The sequence below is a fragment of the Desmodus rotundus genome, chromosome 10 (genome assembly GCF_022682495.2).
Source record: "Desmodus rotundus isolate HL8 chromosome 10, HLdesRot8A.1, whole genome shotgun sequence".
In the NCBI taxonomy this organism is placed as follows: Eukaryota; Metazoa; Chordata; class Mammalia; order Chiroptera; family Phyllostomidae; genus Desmodus; species Desmodus rotundus.
The window spans coordinates 16,210,564-16,233,336 of NC_071396.1; positions in this window are offsets into that span (position 1 = coordinate 16,210,564).

Genomic DNA, 22,773 nt, shown 5'->3' on the forward strand with positions numbered 1-22,773 from the left:
TTATTGTTGTTCTTAAACTCTATGATCTGGCAAGTTAATACAATGTAACTTACAGTGATATTCCACATGCACAGTGTTTCATGCTACTCAGCTCAGAATAAATTCCCTGTGTTACCTTGTCCATGTGTCAACACTCAGAGTGGAGTTCATCCCCATCATCAGTCTCCCTGGCTGAGGGCAGTGGGCACTGCAAGGTTTGCTCTCTTGTGCTTTCAAGTCACAATCTCCATCCATTGTACGTCTGTGCACCCAGAGTCCATCTTTGTGGAGAAAGGGAGTGGGAAGAAGGTACAAACACATGTAGAGCATTTAAACTGCCCTGGACACCCTCTCTACCCAGCCCCTTCACCCACCCTCCCCCAATCTCTCAAAACTGTCACATCAAGTGACTGAGGTGCACACAGCACATTAATAATTGTTCAGTGAGGTGATACTATAATCAAATATCACACTGTCATTATTACATACAATCTCTGGAAAGTTTCAAACCCTTTGCAACAGCATGGATGGAACTGGAGAGCATTATGCTAAGTGAAATAAGCCAGGCGGTGAGGGACAAATACCATATGATCTCACCTTTAACTGGAACATAACCAACAGAAGAAAAAAGCAAACAAAATATAACCAGAGACATTGAAGTTAAGAACAATGTAACAATAGCCATAGGGAAGTGGGGAGGGGATGCTGGGGAGAGGGGTTTGCAGGAACTACTATAAAGGACACATGGACAAACTCAAGGGGGAGGGTGGATGCGGGAGAGGGAGGTGGGATTGGCTGGGTTGGGATGGAGGGATGGGGAGAAAATGCAGACAACTGTAATTGAATAATAATAAAAATAAAAAATAAATGTCATACTTAGTTAAATTCATAAAACCTATGTAAACCTGCAGTCCCACTTGGTCAATACTGCACCCAAGTGCCATTCATGCCCACACCTTCAAGAGCACATCAGCCTTGTCCCTGTGACCTGGTGACTGGAAGAAACATGCATTTGTGGATTTTATCTCCAGTGAAACGTGGACCTGCCTCCATGCTGACATTGTCAATACTGAAAGTGTTCAGGCATTGCACCCACTTTTAGTGCTGCCTTCTCACTGCCTCTGTTTAACAGCCTCTTATGACTTGCCCAGGGAATTTTGCCTAAAAAAAAAACACTAGAGAAAAACTGCCCTTGAACATTCCTGGAAGGACACTGATGCTGTAGTTTTAACAACACATGTGGCTGCAAATTTCCAAGGAGGCAGCCCCTGTGGTCATGTTACACTGCAATCCTAATCGATTCTTGGAGCTGTAACAATCTACTATGAACTGGGTCATTGGCTCATAACAGAACTTTATCTATCAGTATACTGGAGGTGGGGAATGCAATAACAACTGCCAGCAGATTGATGTCAGTAACAGAGCAGATTCCTATACAACTGTTTGCTCACTGTAATCTCAGAGGGTAGATGGGGAAAGGGAGCATCCTCTGTCCTCTTTTATAAAGGACATGATCCCATTCATGACAAACTCACCCCAGGACCATCACTTTTCCCAAGGCCCCACCTGCTAAAACCATCACATGAGCTTCAGTTTTTAATAACCTGGGAGTTTCTGAGTGACACCAACACCAGCCCATGGCAACAACAAATGAATCAAGTCATGACTCTACCCGATTGGAAGGCTGCTTCAGTAGAGATCCCCAAACTGAGGATCCCCATAAGTCTGTGGGCACTTCTCATCTTTGTAAGCAGAAAGTGGACCCAAGCCCTTCTGTATAAGCTGACGACCTTGTAGAGTGGACAGGTTGCACCCTACACTTTGAACAAAGATGTCCATATAATATCTTATTTTCCCACTTACTGTATATATATAACCATCATTCTCATTTTCTATGGACTAAAATTACTTTCTGTCCATAATTATAGGTAGCTTTGTATTCTCACTCATGTTCCCTAGGCGTTCAGTGAAATTAGGAGCCAGGCTCTAGTGTTTGATGTCTGATGCTGACATGTTGAGGTTCACCCCCTCTCTCCTCCTGCACACATGTGGGAAATCTGATGTGGACATATGAATTCTCCCCAGTTTGATGCAAGTGGGAGATGGAAACCACACAAACCCCTTTCATGAGCAGGACCCTCCTCAGGGATGAACAATGAAACCTGGACCAGATTCCTTATCTGATGTGATGCAGCCATTCCTGACTTGCTGAAAAGACCTCCCTGTTCTCAATAGGCTCTTCAATGAAGGGACAAACTTTTCCACAGCCCCTCTGTGTGTGTGACATCATCACCCTGAACATCCATACAATTGTATGGAGGGGGTCCCTCAACCTCCACATGATGTCAACGTCTATTGATGTCATGGATGTGGAATTAAGTCAATGACCATGACTCCTGGGACTGGGTTTCTACAATGCTGGTGCCCACTGTTCAGCATGCATGTGTCCTGCTGCTGGTCAACTTGGGCTCTGAACTGTGTGGGGATGGGCTGCACTGTTGGGTCTACCAGAGACTCTGGGTGGATTCAGCAGATTTATGTCAGGAGATTTGGTGATTCATTGATATTTCATTAGAATAAGGGAAAACAAATATATGAGACTGCCATTGAAGCATGTGAGAATGTCTTCCTCTGATGAAAACAAGCCTCTGTGACTAGAAGCTGAGAGGCCAGCACAGAACCATAAAGGGAGGGAGGCTCCCAGAGGGAAACTGCTGTGTGAAGAGTTAACCCCACACCTGCCAGGAAACAATCCCTTAGACTGTATCTGCAGGTGCTCCCCAGCTGCTCCCTGTCCTCAATTCTCCCTGAGCGCCCCCTGGTGTCCTGAGCTTCCCCTACAGCCCAGCCCTCTTGTCTCCTTCAGGGAGGTTTATGTCTGGGCTCACATTAACTTCCCGTCACTGTGTCTCTCGCACAGTAATACATGGCCGTGTCCTCGACTCTCAGGTTGTTCATTTGCAGATAGAGCGTGTTCTTGCCATTGTCTCTGGAGGTGGTGAATCGGCCCTTCACGGAGTTGGCGTAGTATGTGCTACCACCACTACTAGTAATTGCTGAGACCCACTCCAGCCCCTTCTCTGGAGCCTGGCGGACCCAGTGCATTGCATGGCTACTGAAGGTGAATCCAGAGCCCACACAGGAGAGTCTCAGAGAACCCCCAGGCTTCACCAAGCCTCCCCCAGACTCCACCAGCTGCACCTCACACTGGACACCTGCAAACACAAAGACATCAGGTCAGGAAACTGTCACCCTACAGTGTTTCTCTCAGTCATATCAACTCACATACCCAGTGTCTCATTCTCCATAAATTACCTCTTAAAATTGCAACAAGGAAAACCCAGCTGAGCTCAGACACCATGGTGAGTGGTCTGTGTTCTGTTCTGAGCAGGCACTGTGAACACCTGGGAATCCCGGGTTGGGCTCCTTTCCCAGAGCTGCAGGGTCAGGGCTGGGCAGCTTTTCATGAGCAGAGGGGCCCTATTTGCATGTCCTCCTCCTATATATTGAGCTCTCAGTTTGAACGGTGATATAAATGACAATGCCCTAGTGTGTGATATGTCTATGGGTGCATGTCTGTTAAGAATTACTTTGTGCATTTGAATCTCTCCCATTCCCACTGATGCAAATGCTCCATGAGATGGGCACATGACCTAAGAGAGTAGATGTTCATAAAAGATCAGTATTTAAAATGAGAGATGCCTTTGAAAGTCACCAGTCTTATTTTCATCTTTGGTGTCTCTGGCTCTGTGGAACTGTGACTTATTTCTAGTCAGTAATGTCAGAAACAGATCCATCCCTGGCTCATCAGAAGTAAATTTCAGAAGTTTGGTCTCCTCCACTTTCATCCATTTTCATGTCTGCACATGACCCTTGAGAATGCTGTCCCCTTTTCCACACGAATCAGGTGTCATCTCTGCATGAAGTCACATGCTCTGGGGATCAGTGTGCAAAGATGAAGGGGATCCTCCCAGGTACATGGATGGGGGATGAAGCAAGCCTGGAGCCAGTTCTTCCAGGGTTCTTATTCTTTGTGTTGTGATTTGTCCTCCTCATGTAGCAAGCAAGCAAGTTCAAGTTGTCTTATGTCATATTTATCAGAAATAGATTCACATGGTCCGCTTGTCAGTAATACCAAAAAGAACTGATTTGGAAATGAACCCATCATTTTTACTCAGCCATAAAACATGATATCCTCAGCCATCAGAGAACTAAATCTTACTATTGGGGACCGGGACAGATCTAGAGAGTATAATGCTGCATAAAAATATCCAGATGAAGTCACAGCAATGCCATGTGATCTCACTTGTATGTGGAATCTAATGAAGAAAAAAAAAAGCAGAAAAGAAAGACTCATAGACATGGATTTGGGAGCCTCGATGAAAAGGTAAAGGTGATAAAGAAGCACACCTTGGCAGTTAGAGGTTAAACACAGGGAGGTAAATCACAGCACTCATAATAAAGTCAATAATAGTGTAATAACTGTGTGTGGTGCAGGGTGGGTACCAGAGATACTGGCCCATCACATCACAAACTGTTTAAGTGCCTGACCACTCTGCTGTAGGCTAGAAGCTGATATAATATAATGTGGAATGGCAATTGGAATTCTAAAAGAAAAAAAGAGATTTAGCACAAATTTCAGGATACAACAGGCAAGAGACATGCCTGAATTCCAGGGATGTACTCACAGGTTTCACCTTTACTGTGAAAATTCTGAATATCTTTAGGTTTATTAGAGACTTCCACTGAGAACCTCGGCCTAGTGTTATTTGCTGGTGGTCCTACCTCAGTGACACACTGGGGGATGCTAACCAGGATGTAGTATATTAATCTGACTTGTGAAGGGCCTTACCTGATCCTCCCAGAGATTTCAACTCTGTGGGTGGTTAAGGTTACACGCCCCCTTGTGGTGTGTGTTTTTTATCAGTCTGGACATCCACACAAAACTATTGTGTGTCCCTCTGCCTCTGTGTGTTGTTACCTATGCTTGGTGCTGTGAGCATGATGCTAAGTGCTAGGTGATGCTCTTAGGGCACAGACAGACCCACATTTAACCTAGACCACCTGTTCTCATTTGCATATTCAGGAGGAAGAGTGTTTCATAGTGGAAGCCATTAGCAATGTGAGAGAAGACAAAGGACATAGGGGCCATGCTCAGTGGGACACTAAGGATGAATATCTTAATCTATGTTGTAGGACATGTGTCACCTACCAGGTCCCTGAGCTCTCTGCAGACATAATTCCTCCCCCCGAGGAACAAGCCCCCATAGGACATGCTCCTTATTGTGAAACCACCTTTGAGTGACACACAGACCACTTTTGGGCTTTAATGCCTGATGGTCTCATTCCTAGATCAGAGTCACTCCAAAATGCTGCACCTAGTGAGTTAACAAAATCATCCTTGCATCTAGTTCCTCAGAGTTCAGATATAAATAAGCTACAGAAATATGCTCACTGACTGTGGTTCTCATCTATTATTGAGTTGGGTAAATGTTCAGATAGTATAGTATATTTACAGTCACCTCATGTCTAATCTTTTTTTAAAAAAATTATTTATTTATTTTTATTCAGTTACAATTGTCTGCATTTTCTCCCCATCCGTCCACCCCACCCCAGCCAATCCCACCTGCCTCCTCCACCTCTACCCTCCCCCTTGATTTTGTCCTTGTGTCCTTTACAGTAGCTGCTATAGACACCTCTCCCCACTATGCCCTCCCCACTCCCCTCTGGCTATTGTTACAATGTTCTTAATTTCAATGTCTCTCGTGACATTTTGTTTGTTTTTTTCTTTTGTTGATTAGGTTCCAATTGAAGGTGTTGCAAATCCATGCTGTTGCAAAGGGTAGGAGCTCCTTCTTTCTCTCTGCTGTGTAGAATTCCACTGTGTAAATGTATCATAATTTTTTGATCCACTCATTTGCTGATGGGCACTTAGGTTGCTTCCAGTGCTTGGCTATTGTAAATTGTGCTGCTATGAACATTGGGGTGCATAGGTTCTAGACAAGGATGCCCTCTCTCACCACTCCTATTCAAAATAGTACTGGAAGTCCTAGCCACAGCAATCAGACAAGGAAATGAAATAAAAGGCATCCAAATTGGAAAGGAGGAAATGAAACTGTCACTGTTTGCAGATGACATGATAGTGTACATGGAAAATCCTATAGACTCCACCAAAAAACTACTTGACCTAATAAATGAATTTGGCAAAACAGTTGGATACAAAGTCAATACTAAGAAATCAAAGACATTCCTGTATACCAACAATGTCTAATCTTATGTGAGCTGTTTTCATGAAAAGAGAAAGACACAGGACCTCAAGGGAGTTACTCTCCAGGTCCCTTTGCACCTACCTCTGGGAATCATCCTTGAGCTTGTATGTCCCATGCACCCCCTGAAGCTCAGCATGTACCCTACAGGGGAGGGTCCTCTCTGCACTGACAAGATGTGGACTTCTCGGCATCTCCAGTCCAATATTATATGCTGCACCATGACTTCAGGCTTCTCCCTCAGGGACATATTGCTATTAGATACCTCAGAACACAGAGAATTGGCCTTACTAAACTCCAGTGAGTCTTCAGGGAGCCCCCAGCCCAGGGTTCTGTTAAGCATCCAGGGGGTCCTATCCCTGGAGCTGCAAGATGCACTGACTCATCCAACACTCATGAACCCTGAAGCCCTCAGGAGCTTTGAGGCCTCTGATGTCCCCAGGTTCCTCTGCCTGCAGGTTCCACTGGAGTAGCCCTGCATGTGGCCCTGATGCCACTGCACTTCTAGTACTCAGTAAGTCACACATGCACAGTGATGATTCTCATGGTCATGATCTACAGGTCTCCCTTGTCCCCTGTTCTTACCACATGGGCAGGGCCCCTGCACTAACCCTAACCTAGCAAGTGCCCTGATTTGACAACAGAAGAAAAGCAAACATGATTGACATACAGAATGGCAAATGTCCAATCTTTGTTTTTTTCCTGTTCTCTGAGTGCCTGGAATCTGAAGTCTCTGTGGTGAGAAGGGTCCTGGCTTGTCTTCAGGAGGGACAGGACCAGAGGACAGTTTTCCAGTCAGTGTAGTCAACACTGACTTGATATTTGGGAGGATCACACTGTGTAGAGCCCACAGGTCCCTACTCTGAGAACTCCTGAGCCCCAGGAGTCCTGAGAGGAGACCCATGGGGGACAGGTGTCTCCGCAGGAGCAGAATCAGGTGGTAATGCAGGAACAGGGAAACCAGAAAATCGGCCCTGTCTAATTGAAGTCCCTTTCATACAGTGACAGGCTTTTTACACTACGCACCCTTGTGACTTGAGTGTCCCCTGGTATCTTGATCACACCCTGCACTTCAACCCTTTTGTCTCTCCAGAGAAACATTTGTATCTGGGATCGCACTGCTTTTGTTTCTCTAAGTCTCTCACACAGTAATACTAGGAGCTGTCAGTCGGCATATGGACATCCACATCCATCCTGACTGGAAAGAGGGGTGAAGGCATGGGATAGACAAGTCCCATATTCACCTTGGTGGAAAATTTTTGCAAGGAATATTTTGGGACAAGGATTCACACCTGACCACTGGGTCCTGCAACCCAAGTTTCCATCACAGGGAAGATAAGTTCCCATTATTTCTGGCTGCAAAGTTGAATGGTGAGGAATTCAGTAGAAGAAACTCTAGAGTCCCAGTCATTTTTTTTCTCTAAGAAACTACACACACACTCACTCATACTCAATTTCTCTGAACGACAGCACCAGGGTAGCAGTTTGAAAGGCACCAGTGGCATAAAGGGAAGAAATGAGGTGTCTGGCATCAAGTCAAGTGCTGGGGGAAATCTTTCTCCCAGACAGAAAATAGAATAGAGACTGTTGTCCCTCTTCCCATCCCCCCCTACACACAGACCCATAGAGCCAGCGTGTGAGTGCCATATAAGAGATTCCATCAACCATAATAAAGCTGTGTGTCCTGTTCCGTGATTCCCCTATAGCATCATACCATCCAACGTATAGGTTCAACGAAGGTGTTAATAGTGGTTTTTACATATAAGGCTAGTGTCGGTTCATGTTTCATAATTTCCTAAAACCCTACCACTTGCTAAGTGCCTAGAGGTGTGGTACTAGCAGCTGCCAGTGTAAGTTCACAGTTTGGCTTCACCTGGGACACTCCAAGCCCAGCACAATAGCAGCCATCTGCAGAATGTTTTATAGTGAATCCAGGGTATTCCCCAGGCAGAACACAGTTGGGGCCTGACTTTGGCCTGCACTACCAACGAAATCTTAGAGACTGTGCACCCAGTGGAAAGCTTCAGACTATGTAAGAGCATGAATGCCTTGCTGCTGCACAGATGATCCCCTACAGATGGCAAAAGTAGATGGTCCCTGATCACACCCAGTCCTTGCAGCTTACTGGTGTAGGTAAATACTTCCCATTGACCTGCCAAAACAATCAAGGCTCAACTACATGAGGAGGATTTACTAAGTCCACTCAATGGGTGCACCTCAAGTGCCCATCTTGGGTGATAGTGGAGGATGTGCACCTGGCCCCTACATAATGCTTACTACATTAGGACACACTACCAAAACAGAGAGTCAAAGCACCTCTCCCAACTACATAGAAACAAACACAGAGAGGCTCCCAAAATTAGGACACAAAGAAATGAAAGTGCAAATCAAATCTCCATAAAAAGTACTAACATAAATGGAGATAAACAATCTGTCAGATGCTCAGTTCAAAACACTGGTTACAAGGATGTTCAAGGAATTTAGTGAGGATCGCAACAGCAGGAAAAAATAATCAAGTCAGAAAATAAAAAATACACTAATGTAAATTAAAAAAAATAAAACAAAGAACAACGTACAGGAAAACAACAGTAAAGTGCATGGCCCATAATCAAATCAATGATTTGGAATATAAGGAAAGGAAAAAACAGCCAACAAGAATGACACAAAGAAAGAAAAACCCAATAAAAAGAGGATAGTGTAAGCAGCCTCTAGGACAATCTCAAGCATTCCAACATTTGCATCATAGGGGTGCCACAGAAGAAGAGAAAGCAAGAAACTGGAAATCTCTTTGAAAAAAAGAAAGAAAACTCCCCTAACGTGGTGAAGGAAATAGACATGCAAGTCGAGGAAGCACAGAGATTCCCACATAAGATGAATACAAAGGGGCCCATGCCAAGACACATCATAATTAAAATGCCAAAGGTTAATGATAAAGAGAGAATATTGAAAACAACAAGAGAAAAAGCAATAAGTTACCTTTAGGGGAATACCAATAAAATGATCACCTCAAAAGAAACTCGAAAGATCAGACGGGATTGGAAAGTAATATTCAAAGTAATGAAAAGCAGGGAACATGATTGCTCTACCCAGCTAAACTATCATTTAGCATCAAAGGGCAGATAAAGTTCTTCTCAATCATGTACCATGTGCATGCATTGGAAGAATTAACACCATCAAAATGTTCATACCACCAAAAGCAATTTATATATTCAACACAATCCCTGTTGTAGTACCAATTACATATTTAACAGATAAAGAACAAAGATTTCAAAAATGTATATGGAACCATAAATGACCCTGAATAGCTGCAGCAATTTTCAGAAAGAAGAACAAAGCAGGAGGGATCACAATACCTTACATCAAACTATTACAAGGCCACTGTAATCAAAACATCCTGGTATTGACATTAAAACAGGCACATAGACCAATGGAACAGAACAGAGAGCCCAGAAATAAACCCAAGTCTCAAAGGTCAATTAATATTTCACAAGGGGAAAGCAGCATAAAATGGAGTAAAAATAGCCTCTTCAACAAATGGAGTAGGGAGAGCTGGACAGCTAGTTGAAAAAAATGAAACTCGATTGCTGCCTTACAACATACACAAAAGTAAATTCAAGGTGAATAAAAGACCTAAATATAGGTTGTGGCACCATAAAAGTCCTAGAAGAACACATAGACAGGCATACCTCAGACATTCCACGCAGCAATATTTTCACTGATGTGCCCCCTAGAGCAAAGGGCATAAAGGAAAGATGAATGAATGGGACCTCATCAAATTAAGAAGTTTCTGCATGTCTAAACAAAACAGCATTAAGATGAAAAGAGAACCCACCATAAGGGAAAATATTCCTCAGACAAGGGTCTGATCTCCAAAACATATAAAGAACTCATATGACTCCACTCCAGGAAGAGAAACAACCCAATTAAAGAATGGGTAAAAGACTTGAACAGGCACTTCTCCAAGGAGGACATACACAGGGCTCAAATACATATGAAAAGATTCTCAGCACCACTGCCCATCAGAGAGATGCAAATTAAAACCCCATTGAAATACCACTACACAGCAGGGAGAATGGTCACCATAAGCAAAACAATAAACAGCAAGTGTTGGAGAGGATGTGGAGAAGAGGGAATCCTGGTACATTCTTGGTGCAAATGCTGACTCGTGCAGCCACTGTGGAAAACAGTATGGGATTTCCTCAGGAAGCTAAAAATGGATCTGCCTTTTGACCCAATAAGTCCACTGATGGGATTATATCCTAAGAACACTGAAACACCAATCCAAAAGAACATATGCACCCCAATGTTCAAAGAAGCACAATTTACAATAGTCAAGTGCTGGAAGAAATGTAAGTGCCCATCAATAAAAGAATGGATCCAAACACTATGGTACGTTTACAGAATGGAATTCTAAGCAGCAGATAGAGAGAAGGAGCTCCTACCCTTTGCAACAGCATGGGCCACAATGGAGAGCATTGTGCTAAGTGAAATAAGCCAGGTGGCGAGGGACAAATACCATATGATGTAACCTTTAAGTGGAACCTAATCAAGAATAGAAAAAAAAGCAAACAAAATATAACCAGAGACATTGAAATTAAGAACATAGTGACAGTAACAAGAGAGGAGGTGGGAGGCGATAATGAGGGGAGAGGGAATAATGAGGGGAGTTTTCAGGAACTACTATAAAGGACACATGGAGAAAACCAAGGTGGGTGGAAGCAAGGGAGTGAGGTGAGTATGTCTGGGGTTGGGGGCAAGTGGTGAGGGGTAAATGCAGACAACTGTACTTTAACAACAATAAAATCTAAAAAAAATGGGAAAAAAAAGAATTTAAGGTGACTAATGTTCAATGTACTCCCACAAAAATAAAGCAGTTCCCAGAACCCCCCCAAATTAAAGAAGTTTGTAATCACCAAACCATTATTGTATGAAATATTAAGGGACTTATTTAAGAAAAAATTTCCAGATGGCAGGGTGTGTGGAAGATGGTTGAAGAGGTGAGGGGTGTAACTACAAATAGGTAGTTACAGGTACCCACGTGGATGTAAAGTGTGGTCCAGGAAATTAATTAGCCTCACAACTCATAAACACGATCCATTCAAATGCACAATGGTGCAGGGATTGCTTGAGGGAGTGGGGGTACTGTGTATAGAGGGGAAAGGAGGAAATTGGGAAAACTCTAATATCAGAATGCATAAAATATAATATACAAAAAACAGTGGTCTCCATGGCAACCAAAGCCTCCAGAAGAGGCCTTCACCTATTCACTGAGACCTGCACAGTGATGGTGTAATGGGAGGAAGAGAGAGCTGGTGCCCCGGTTGAGGTAATTAATTATGAGCACAAAGTGATAGCACCTAACACAGCACAGGAGGACCCCTGTAGCTACTGTCATTTCTGGCAGGTTGGGTGCACCAGAGACTACAGGAATGACAAAGAGCCACACCAGAGTCCAAATAGGCACACAGTCAAATGGCATTTCTATGGCACTCAGGTATCAGGGTTGCCAAACAGTGACTTTAAAATGACTCCAATTACTTGATAGAAGCTGTTTGGAAGGGGTAGGCAGATATGAGGATCGTGAAGGTAACTCCAGGTGAGTGATGGAAACTAAAGGGAATGATTGAAATGAGAAAAAGACAACACTACCTCTGAAATGAACAAAACAATGAACAGGCTCACAAGCAGACCCCTAGGTGTCAGGAACTCAGGATAAATGTCCCTGTAAGACACCGCCTCACCCTGGCAGGATGGCTTTTGCACAATGACAGAACAAAAGTGAAGGAAATCAAGTGCTGCTGAGAGTGTGGAGAAATGGAGCCCTCCCACTCTCTGGATGAGAAGGAAATAAGAAGGAAATTACAATTTCCATTTATAATTGTGCAATATTTCCATTATGTAGTACATTCCTCATGTACTATATTATATACAAAGTTTCTTTTACAATTAGAAAAAAAGCCAAAATAATCGTGTTTAATTTTTCCATATTTAAAGCAATAGACATAGAGTTACAATATTGCTTTCTACAATCAGTGACACAGTCAATAAGAACTTGTGTTCTAGTTTTTATGTCATTAATGAGTTATAATCAGAACCCATTTACTTTCAAGTGAAGACATGGAGTGCTAGAACATGTGATGAAGGACCAAATCAGTAAGTACTCACTGAATGCCTCATTCTGGCCCCAAAACTTTATGATAGATCCTCATAGAGAACCTAAAGATACTAACTCAGGTGGTGTTGACAAGGACTGTCTCCTTGGCCAATCCTCAGTCAGCCTCCCCTAGGCCCTCTTCTCAACCATGCTTTGACCTTGGGCTTCTGTGTCCATTCTTGTTACACCTGCATTGCCCACTTTCCGCAAGCATCCTGTCTAGAGAGAATTGTCCCTTCTTGTTATGTGATCAGCTTGGCTTGTCTTTAGCAGGAATCCTGTCAAAATGTTTCAGCAAGGATCCCCTTCCCCTTGAAGTCTCCTTTTAGTAATTTCCATCCACCGACCCCTGCAGCCTTCCCCTTGCTTGCAAATAACCACTTTCATTGTTGTGTTCAAACTGAGCCCAGTTCTTTGTTAAGGTCTCTTTTCCTAGATTGCAATAGTTCATGATTAAATCAGTCATATAGTAAAGAGCATGTTTGTTTTTCTAATTTTTTTTTTGAAATCCTGCAGGATCAAGCCATGCAGCTTCTAGATGCACATTCAATAATATAAACCAGGACTTGGGAGAGGTACTTGCACTGCCCTGTTCATTGCAGCATGATTCACGTCAGTCAATATGTAAACACCACCCCAGTGTCCATCAGTGGGAGAGTGGATGAACATGTGCTATGTAATCATGGCTGAGTATTACTCAGCCTTAAAACAGAAAACCCTGCCACAAACCACAATGTGGTTGAAACTAGGCAATGTCATGCTCTGTGAAATAAAGCCATAATGGAAAGGCACATGTTGTATCATTCCACTTATACTATGAATTTAATTTCCAGCAGCATCTGAAGGCACTCGATACCTAGGTGTTGTGAAAGGTAATGCAGGAGATGGGGAATCAGTGGACTGTCTGCTGCCCTGGAGTCCTGCACCAGTGGGAGAACCAAAGACGGAGGTTCCTAGAGGAGACAGCAGCTGTTAGGACAATGTCAGAACTGGTGATGGATGCTGCGCATTCACAGGAGCCTGGAGGTGTTTGTGTCTGTGTGTGGAGCCATCCATCCCTCAGGGCCCCGATGAGAGAGAGAGAACCATCAGTGTGCACGAAGTACAGATTCTCACTCGGGAACAGGGATGAAGGGACAGAAAGGCCAGCCACCCACTCTTGTCAATTGATTACAGAGTCAAAATATCATTCAAAGAGCCTTCCCTCCCTGGGACTGTTGGATCAAACTTTATATAAACCTGGCCAGGCAGAGTGGTTCAGCTTTATGTTCACCCTCAGCGTCTGTGGTTCTATGGACACATGACATAGTTCTACTCAGGAATGCAAGAGACGGGTGCATCAGAGGTAAATTTCAGAATCCTCCTTTGCACCGTGTTTCATCCATTCTCATGGCTGACCTTGACCTGAGAGAATGCTGTCACCTCATCCACATGAGATGGGTGTCACCTGGGCATGAGGTCACAAGTTGTGGGGATCATTGTGCAGAACTGGGAGGAGATACTCTCAGGAACATGGGTGGTGGGATTAAGCAAGCCTGGCACCAACACTTCCCAGTGTTCTTGTCCTTTATTTGTTCTTGTTCTTGTTCTTGTGATTTTCAGCAAGTTCGTGTAGCAAGTTCATGTTGTCTTAGGTCACTTTCCTTAGAAATAGCCTCACATAGTCACTAACACAATGGGTTGGCCAAAAATTAATTTGTTTTTCTTTCCTGTAAGTTATTTCTAGTAGTGCTTAGCTGGCTTTATCTTCATTTAATATAATTTTGTTTGATTTTTTGTGACTGCTGTCATATTCAGCATGTGCTTAAAGAAGTTATCAGAATTGGTGAATTTTTATGCAGCCATTTTTATATTGAACATGGAAAACACACAACATTTTGGCATTTTTCTTCATTGTATCAAGAAAGATAAAATCACAAGTTAAACACTAAAAAAATTCTTTTAGTGTATGGAGGTGGTCCTGTGAGTAATAAAACATATCAAAAGTGGTTTACGAAGTTTCATGGTAGAGATTTCTCCCTGAAATATGCTCCATGGTCAGGTCACAGCGTTGAAGTTGATGGTGATGAAATTGACACAACACATGATAACAATCAAGTTATATTATGGGCGATAACCAGCATACTCAACATATAGAAATCCATAAAGGCATTGGTGAAAATGTAAAATGAGTTTCTGGCCAGCACACTGATTTGAAAATTAATCCATCACTTCTACTCAGCCACACAAAGTGAAATCTTTCCTCTGTGACAACATGGATGAACCTAGAGAGTATTATGCTGAGTGAGGTGAGTCAGAGAAATATACACAAATACAATGTGTCTCAATTAGAAGTGGAATCTAAATAACAAAATAAATAAACCAGCAAAATAAAAAGAGGCACACAGACACCAAGAACAGACTGGGGATTTGTAGGTGGGAGTAGAGTTGGGAGCATGGGAGAAAAAAGTAAAAAGAATGAAAATTCTTGGCTATTGTAAATTGTGCTGCTATGAACATTGGGGTGCATAGGTTCTTTCGGATTGGTGTTTCAGGGTTCTTAGGGTATAATCCCAGCAGCGGAATTGCTGGGTCAAAGGGCAGTTCCATTTTTAGTTTTCTGAGGAAATTCCATACTGTTTTCCACAGTGGCCACACCAGTCTGCATTCCCACCAACAGTGCACTAGGGTTCCCTTTTCTCTGCATCCTCTCCAACATCAGTTTGTTGATTTGTTTATGTTGGCCACTCTAACCATTGTGAGATGGTACCTCATTGTGGTTTTAATTTGCATCTCTCTGATGGCTATTGATGCTGAGCATCTTTTCATATGTTTCCGGGCCCTCTGTATGTCTTTCTTGGAGAAGTGTCTGTTCAAGTCCTTTGCCCATTTTTTAATTGGGTTGTTTGTCTTCCTGGAATGCAGTCATGTGAATTTTTTATGTATTTTGGAGATCAGGCCCTTGTCTGAGGTATCATTGGCAAATATGTTTCCCCATACTGTTTGTTCTCTTTTTATTTTAATGCTGTTTTCTTTAGCCATGCAGAAGCTTTTTATTTTGATGATGTTCCGCTTGTCTATTCTTTTCTTTTTTCCCTTGTTTTCAGGGACATGTCTGTGAGGATGTTGCTGCGTGGAATGTCTGAGATTTTCCTGCCAATGTTTTCCTCTAGGACTTTTATGGTGTTATGACTTATAATTTATTTAATTTTAACAAAGTCTAACATATTCATATTTTAATGGACCTTCTATTGTTTTTTGTTGTTGTTGTTGTTGTTTTTACAAAGAACTCTTGAGAAAATAGTCAGCCTCCATTGTTCATGTTCATTGGTTACAGCAGACATAGGGACTAGAGCAAACTCTTTTGAACTGTGTAAGGGGATTGTGCTGGACATAGTTTGAGTCACGTATGGAAATAAGCTTATTTTCATGAGTTTACTAGATGCATGTGTTTAAAGTCTTTTTAGTAAAGATCCAGAAGGAAGAACAAGGCATGAAGAGATAGATTATATCTTCTTAGAAAAGAGGAGTTTGTTATAAATACAGATGTTAAAGCTTCTGCAGTTAGAGATCAAGAGAAACAAGGAACATGTCATTTTAAACTAGTGGAAAGGGAATTTCTTGTTACCCACATTCACATTTTACAGTGTCACAGTTATGTGTGGTCACAATGTCACAGGGCCAGGGAATGAGGAGTTAGACAGCTCTCAGATCATTATTCATGACTCACGCAAGCTGTGTAATCTGTGGGACTCCATTTATAAAATCTCTCAACACATACAGGAAAGAGAGGACACCCCTGGCTGCAGTATCATCATCATCACCATCATCATCATCATCATCACCAACACAAACATCATTAACATCAATTGCTTTCCTGTAATTATTCTTCTTTTCATTTTCTGTAGGCATGGATGTTTTTCACACAAAATGAACTTTATCTCAGATTTTGCTCATTTTTTATGTTTGTTAAGTGAAATGGGTAGCAGACTTTATATTATTTTATGTTTGACTGATGCTACATGAAGTCTCATTCCTGCCTCTTCTTCTGCCCCACACAGGAAATTGGATTATAGAGTCTGTGTCACCTCTTTACACGTCACTGGGAGAATTGAAATGCATGAACCCTTGTAAGCTGGTTCCCCTGCCCCATTACCTCAAGAAAATAAAGTCCCTGAGTCCATCTCCATTCCTGACTCTATCAAATCACGTTTCCCTTGCTGAGGGTCTTTTCCTGTTCTTCTTGGACATGTCAGATATGTGTGTGATACACATTCCGTGTCACTTTTGTGTGTGTTTCTCAACAGCCTGGACATCCACACCAAGCTGTGGGTGTCCCTCTGTCTCTGAGTGCTGTCACCTATGCCTGGTGCTGTGGGCATGATGCCAAGTCAGTGACTGCCAACACCAGACATCTTTGTTCCCTGGCATTGCAGACATACGCCCTGATTACCCCTGCCCAGCATGCCTGTGCCCTGCTGCTGGCTGGCTTGCACAGTGAGCTGTGTGGCGTTGTCCCAAACTGTTGTGTCCAGCAGTCTCTGGTTAGATTAAGCTGATGAGAACCAGGAGGTTTGGTTATTCATGGGAATTGGGCACAAGTATGTGTGACTGTCTTTTGGGGACTGTCTTTTGCTCATGAGGGAAGGTTGTCTCTCTTTACAACAGATATTTCTAAATCAGAGAATTCAGAGGTGAGCACAGAATAGGAATCCAGAGAGGTTTCCTGAGGGAAACTGTTACAGGGAGAAGAAATCAAACAGGAAACCAGCCAAAACCTCCTCCTGCAACTGATGCAGGGGTTGTCCCTGTTTTCAAGGACACTCAGCGCCCCCTGATGGCCACAGCCCCTCCTGCAGGGAGGTTTGGTCTGGGCTCACAGTGAGTTCCCCTCACAATGTCTCCCTTCCAGTAATGCACCACCATGTACTCAGCTCTCAGGCTGTGCATTGGCAGATAGGCAGTGCATTTGGAATCATCTCTTGAGATGATGAATCTGCCTTTCACAGATGCAGCATATTCTCTTATGTGACTGTTAGCTTTGTTTCTAATTAAACCTACCCACTCCACTCTGTTTCCTGGAAGCTGGTGGATCCAGGTGATTTAATAGTCACTGAAAGTGAATCCAGTATATTTACAGGAGAGACTCAGAGACATCCAGGCTTTCTCAGCAATCCCCAACTCCATCAGCTGCACCTCACATCACAAACCTGCAGAAAACAGACTCTCGTTAGGAGTGGACACACACTAAAGCCCCACTTTCTTCATAACGTCACCATGTAAAAGATTCAGAGCAAGTGCCCAGCTCAGCTCTAACTTCATGGTGCTTCCTCTGGGTTAACTGCTGCTGTGACTGCAAACAGCAGACACCCAGGGGGGCAGCTGCCCTCCCAGCCTTGCAGGGACAGTGGCCGGGCTGGGTTTATCAGCACGTGGAGCACCGCATGTGCATGTGATCCTCCCTAGGGACAGAGAAGCGAGGCCCATAGGTGAGGGTCCCCACTCTACTTCGAGGGACAAGCATCCTCGCTGTGACAGTGGGAATTTCATAAGGGGCTGGTGAGTCTGCGAGCTGCAGAGTTGTTGGTGGTGTTGCTAATTTCTACATCTGTGCACTGGGTCCATAGGCATCGGGAAAGAGAGCAGGAAGAAGGGACAAACTGTGTGGAGCATTTTAACTGCCGTCCACACCCTCTGGGCTCAGCTTCTTCCCCCAATCCTCCCTCAAAGGCTTTCTGACTGTCACATCGAATGACCAATGAGCACACAGCACACCAATCATTATCCTGAAAGGTGCTGCTATGACCCAAATGCCACATGCCATTATTATATACTGTCTCTTGGAAGACTGAAAACTAGACACAATTCGTTTAACCGAACTTAGGTAAAACCTAAGTGAACACTGAAACCATTTGGCCAAAGTTCCTTCTGAGTGAGGTTAATCTGATGCCTTCAAGAGCACATCAGCCATGTCCCTTTGACACGGTGACTGGGAGGACCATGCATTTGTGGATTTTACCTCCATTGGAACCTGGATCTGGCTCCATACTGATGTGGTAAATAATAAAATTGTTCATGGATTATACCCACTTCCAATGCTGCCTTCCTGGTGCATCTGTTTAGGAGCCTCCCATGACCTTCAACCAGTACGTTTTGCCTGTGGAAGAAAACAACTGAGGGAAATTACCCTTGAACCTCACTGGAAAGACACTCATGCTCTACTTTTCAAAACAAACATGGCAGTGAAACCCCAGGGAGTCAGCTCTTGTGGTCATGTTACAGTACAACACTAATCTGTTCTGGGTGCTGTAACAAAGTACCAACAACAGAAATGTATTTCTCACAGGTCTGGATGTGAAAAATCCAAGAATAGTTGCTGGCATTTTTGATGACTGGTAAGAACACCTTTCTAGTGGCTTTTCACTGTAATCTCAGAGGGTGGATGGGACAAGGGAGCTTCCTCAATCCTCTGTTATAAAGGCCCTAATCCCATTCAAGAGAGCTCCACCCAAGGACTGATAGTTGTCCCAAGGCCCCACCTCCTAACATCATCACGTAGGCCACAGGTTTTAATATGGGAGCATGTGAGCAACACAAGCAACCATAGCAACAACAAATGAATCTAATCATGATCCCACCCAGTTGCAAACCTTCTCCAGCAGATCTCTGCAAACCAAGGATCTCCATTATCCTGTAGAAGCCTTTCATCTTTGGAGGCAGAGATATGAAGCATGTCCTTCAGAACAAGCTGAAGGCCCTGCAGGGTAGACAGGTACCACCCTAGAATTTGAACTAACACATCCATATAATTTATTATTTCCCCTTAGTGCTTACATATAACCATTATTCTCATTTTCTATGAACTAAATTTGTTTTCTACCCATAATGTTCGGTAGCTCCGTGTTCTCACTCATGTTTCCTAGGTTTTTGGTAGAAAACAAGTCAGGCTATAGTGTTTGAGGTATGATGCTGACATGTTGAGATTCACCCACCTCTCCCTTCCTGCAAACACGTGGTAGAGAAAGTGGGGATTCTCCCTAGTTTGCTGCAGGTAGGAGATTGAAACCACACAAAACCCCCCTGTGAGCACGACCCTCCTCAACCTTGTCAGAGATGAACAATAAAACCTGAGCCACTTCTTACCTGACATGCTCCAATCATTCCTGACTTACTGAAAAGTCCACCCTGCTCTTAACAGACTCAATGAAGTGACAAATGTTTTCATAGTCCCTCTGTGTGTATGACATCCTAGACATCCATAGCAAGGAATAGTGGGGCCCTCCTACCTCTGCGTGATGTCAACTGCTATTGGTGTCATGGACATGGAGTCAAATCAATGACCACCACCAGAAAGTTTTTGTCCTTGGTGTTGGGTTCATACTACTCTGGCGCCCATTGCCAGCATGCACATGTCCTGCCGCTCACTAGCTTGGACTCTGAGCTACTTGGGGTTGCCGTATCATGGTTCCCACAAAGCCTCTGGTTGGATTCAGCTGCTGTAGTTCAAGAGGTTTGGTGATTCATTAGGATAGGAGTAAGCGAATGCAGGCGACTCTCTGACTTTGAACACCTGAGGATGTTTTCCTCTGATGACAACAAGCCTCTATATTTCAGACACTGGAGAGGTCAGCACAGAAGCATGAAGGGAGGGAGGATCCCAGAGGGAAACTTCTGTGTGGGGGGTCCACCCAACTCCTACCAGGAAACCAGCCCTTAAACTGCTGCTGCAGCTGCTCCCACGCTGATGCCTGTGCTCAGTGTGACCTGTGTGCCCCCTGCTGTCCTGAGCGTCCCCCACAGCCCAGCCCTCTTGTCTGCAGGGAGGTTTGTGTCCTGACTCACACTGACTTCCCCCTCACTGTGTCTCTCCTACAGTAATAAATGGCTGTGTCATCAGACCTCAGGTTGTTCATTTGTAGGTAGAGCTTGTTCATGGTGTTGTCTCTGGAAATGGTGAATCTGCCCTTCACAGAGTTGGCGTAGTTTGTGCTACCACCACCACTATTAATGTCTGAGATCCACTCCATCCCCTTCCCTGGAGCCTGGCAGACCCACTTCATATCGTAGATTCTGAAGGTGAATCCAGAGGCTGCGTAGGAGAGTCTCAGAGACCCCCCAGGCTTCACCAAGCCTCTCCCTGACTCCACCAGCTGCACTTCGCACTGGACACCTTTAAACACAAAGATGTCAGGTCAGGAATCTGTCACACATTCATTGTTTCTCTCAGTCATATCCACTCACATACTCACTGTCTCTTGTTCTCCATAAATTACCTGTTAATATTGCAACAAGGAAAACCCAGCTTAGCCCAAATTCCATATGGTGAGAGGCTTTTGTTCTGTACTGAGCAAAACTAGGAACACCTGGGAATCCTGAGCTGGGCTTCTGTCCCATAGTTGCAGGTTTGGGCTGGGCTGCTTTTCATGAGCAGAGGGGCCTTATCTGCATGTCCCACTACTGTGTAGGGAGCTCTGGGTTTGAATGCTGACATGAGGAACATGTTCCCATTGTGTGATTTCTCCAAGGGCGCATGTCTTTTAACAATTACTCCCAACACTTGCACAGTTTGGCTCAGTTGCTTCATCACACTGCAACTGAATGCTGGAGCCTCGATCCCAGCTGTGTCTAATCCCCTGTCTGGGTTTGTACAGGAAGCATTCTCTCTCTCTCTCTCTCTCTCTCTCTCTCTCTCTTTCTCTCTCTGTCTGTCTCCTTGTGTTTCTCCCTACCTTCCTCTCTGAAAGAAATGAAAAATTACCCTGTGGTGAAGACAAAAAATAAAAATATGAAACATAAAAGAATTACTTCCTACATTTGGTCCTGTGCCCTCCCCAGGGAACCAACTGCTCCAGGAGATGAGTACACAACCTAGGAGAGTAAATGGTCATAAGTGGAAATGGATTTAAAGTGAGACATGCCTTAGAGAACCACCAATGTTGAACTCACCAAGAGATTCCCACCCTCACGGCCAGAGAAGGTTTGTGTTCAGGATACAAGGAGTTCCATCTGACCCTTTCCCTTCCAAAGTGATCAGAGTATGAACTAAGTACAGAGTGTGACCTTAGAGCACATGGACCCAGTGCTGGAGGAGGTGGAGCGTCTGTGTGGATCACTGGGAGAGAGAAGTGTGAACTCTACAGAGAAGCAGGCAGTGGTCCTGAGTCATGTGCCTTCAGTGGAGTTTGGTGTGGAATGTCCAGCTGACTCACTGTCTCATTTTTGTTTTTATTTCCTAGACTCTGTGGTAAAATCAGGTTCTGACGCAGATCCCAGCCCGCAGGATCTGCAGGATCTGCTGTTGTTGTTGCAATATGCAAATACACACGGACTACAGAAATCCTGTGGAAGAAAAGGGATGGCGTGGCCACTCCCTCAAGAGGAGAGCACCGCGACCCTTGCCTTGCCGGGCTTTTATTGTTTTTCTAGGCACATTACATCCAGGGTGATCCTCATTTACCATGCACAGGTTCACCACAGGTGATTACCTTTTAAGGACGACAAAGGTCAGAACACTTCAAAAAGAATGAAGTTACAGCTGAAGGGGGAAACTGCTCACACTCCATACTTGGGTGGTTTAGCACAGATTTTAGGAAGATGAAGATACTCAGTAAACATGTGCTGCCTCAATTCAGGGTCAGGGAGTTTTAGCAAGAGCAAGTCTCACAGCAGTCTAGGTACAATGCAGGCCTGATTTCCCACTGGAGAACCTATCCATGGATGTGGGTCCTGCCCGCCAACCTCGCTCCCCACTGGCTTTTCTGAGTGGGGGCTGAGCCACATTTCCTATGCTTGGAACGGTTCCCCACAAGGTTCAAACATTGGGGATACAGAACAAACTCAGTTATGATTAGATCTTCTTAGGTGAAGATGGAGGTAGAGATTGTCGAGTAAGTATGTTAAAATTATACGTATTTTGTTATGGGAAACCTTGATGCCAATCACAGATATAAAATAGAAAATAAATAAAATTATAATTGATATGAAGAGCAGAATTTTTATTCATCCATGGATTACAGACTGAACAAATATCGAAAAGAACCTCCTCTTCCTGTAGCTGGTGGGTCTGACTTTCTATGCAACTGTTCAGACACAGTGGCTCAGCCTTATTTTCAACATCAGGGTCTGTGTCTCTGGGGATTGTGTCGTAGTTCTCATCAGGAATGCAAGAAGCAGGTTCATCTGTCGTTCATCATAAGTAAATTTCATAAGGTTTGCCTCCTCCCTCTTTTTCATCTGTTTCGTGTCTGCACATGACCATTCGGAATGCTGTCAGCTTCTCCACACAAGTTGGGCACAGAGCTTACCTGCAGGGAGATCTGGGTCCGGGACGTGTCCCTCGGTCAAGATTCTGCCCTGTAAGGAATGTTGGGGTATGCACTCCCACGGGCTCCCATG